This window comes from Barbatula barbatula (assembly GCF_947034865.1).
Source record: "Barbatula barbatula genome assembly, chromosome: 7".
Taxonomy (NCBI): Eukaryota; Metazoa; Chordata; class Actinopteri; order Cypriniformes; family Nemacheilidae; genus Barbatula; species Barbatula barbatula.
In genome coordinates this window covers 25,252,801-25,255,409 of record NC_136770.1, presented here as the reverse complement: position 1 = coordinate 25,255,409, position 2,609 = coordinate 25,252,801, and positions in this window count along the sequence as shown.

The following is a 2,609-nucleotide window of genomic DNA, read 5'->3' as shown; positions in this document are numbered from 1 at the left end:
ATTTTTTGTCAGATGACGAACGATAAAACACTGACAGCCAATCCAAATCCTTTCTGATTTAACAAGGCCGTGAATTTCAAATGTAAACATGAGTGTATTTGCTGTTAGAAAGTGTTGAAGAACGACAAAAGAAAGTGTGAGTGAGCTTTGACCAAATGACCGACACCAGATGAATAACATATCACTTTCTATGGAAACAGTTCATGTTTGTCTGCTTGATATATATTGTGTGTGATTGTGTTCGGGTGGAGAGCTTTTGCCGGCGTTGAAATTTTAAGGAATTCTGTCTTCCTCCCAATTTCAGTCCATATGAGAAGCATTTGGGGATTTGGCAACAACTCTCAACATTTGGTAATTCATATCAGCTTGGACTGCATTTCAGTTTCACCCATTAAAGAAGAATTCATTAGAGTTAAAGAACGGCAGTGTTCAGAGTTATTGACCAGGTGTTCACTTCCAGCAGACCACAGCAGTAAAGTGTGCGAGTAATAACACAATGAAGACGATGTTATACAGACCTTTAAAAACACCAATGACTAACTCAAGACTATCTTCAGGATCTAAGCTCATGGTTTAAAACACACGGCGCAGGTGCACTCAGGGCACCAGAATGTACGAGCGCTGTGCACCCGCCTATAGGCGCATATTCCTAAAGCACTCATCAAATAAACAAACAAATATTGTGTCATTGACTTAAGACTTTAGAGCAGGCTTGAGTCGGTCTATGGCGAAGTCTGTTTTCAGTTCTGTAAAATAGCAACACGCCAACAATGGGCCTGAGCACACCTCTTTCTAGACCAACACGCCCATGGGTGCACAAATGAACGCAAATGCATTTGCTATTTAAACAACGTGGCAAAAACACTTGCGTTGCGCGTTGCGCCGGGTGTACGTTAGGGCCCAAACTTTCTGGAGGTGTGACTGCAGTCTATGAACATTCATCCTCTTTCATGTTGGATAAACCCACAGAAGAGAACTTTCTTGTGTCACACAGAAGGAAAAGAAGTTAAGAGTGCTTCACCAAAACCAAGAGCAGCGTATACATTCTACTGTAAGAATCATGAGACGCAAATCCATTCCGTCTTAAAGTGATGCAAACCTTTCAAAGAACCGAGTTCAGTTGAGCTTTTGTAAAGTCAATGTGCAACATTCCCTCTATATCCATCTCAACATGACCTGCTCTCTTTTCACACCATGATCACACATCTAGAAGTTTCTTTCTGTCAAACACTATATAACTGCATACATTGCAAACGCTTTTAAACACTTACTTGTGTGTTCATTTATTTTATTATGCGTTTTATTCAAAAGAGCCCATGACACTTCAGCATTTAGTGAAAGGGAGAAGCAACTTACATAACAGCAATATAATAAAGATGACAGACATTTACTAAATACCTGTAATTACAATAAATGCATCATTCACCATAAGAAGCAAATATAGTGCACGATTAACAATAATATAGTAAAAAGACAGACAGATACACAATATAAAGTCATGTAATATAATTTTCCGTCTGGTAGTGCATCACATTTCCGATCCGTGCCTACCCACTTAATCCATACGGTACATTCAATTTAAACAAAGCAAGAGATGAGACACTCACTTTGAGAAGAACATTGTCCCGTCCAGACGCCCAGCACGTTTATTCATGGTGGATCCGTCACAGTGATCTCAATGTCACTGGGTCACAAGCACTCATCCAATCATACTCACGTCCATTCAAACTGTACTGAAATGAGCTGTTTTCCCCCCGCTAGTGTGCACGTGAGCAACACCCCCTCCACCCACACACACACACACACTCCCGGCCAGCCGGTAATCATCTCCAGATGTACAGACGTGCCACATAACCAGAGATACACGAGCACAACTCAAAACTGTTCACGATTACAGTCAAACTGGACTTAAAGAGCCACATATATACATTTACCCTTACAAAAAACAACACTACTGATATTTAAGTGTTTATATACAGTATATATTGTTATACAGCATGTGCTCAAGGCAGTGTGGTATTCTCCAAACACATTCAAGTAGCATGCATCTTCTCTTATACTATGGTACAAACATGGTCCTTCAAAATGGAAATGATCTTCAATAACACTGAGTTTAAGTTTGGCCTGTTTCTCACACAAATCTCCTGACATCAAAATGTGCAATATGATGCAGGCAAAAACCCTCAAGGAAAGACATTTGGCAAACTGTCTCTTCTATATCCTCCAGATCAGTCACGTGGATTTATACGAATAAATGACCGTTTGTTTTTGGTGATCTATATCTTGCATCTGCTTCTAATGCTACACGCACACGCACGCGCGCGCGCACGCACGCACGCACGCACGCACGCACGCACGCACGCACGCACGCACGCACGCACGCACGCACGCACGCACGCACGCACGCACACACACACACACACACACACACACACACACACACACACACACACACACACACTGTCCTGCTGAAGTCATGATGTCATGTACACAGATCATCTCCAAACATCAAACCTGCTGGATAATCATAACAGCACATATCCACAAATAAAAACACATGAAACATTTACAATGTGTGTGTGTGTGTGTGTGTGTGTCTGTGTGTGTGT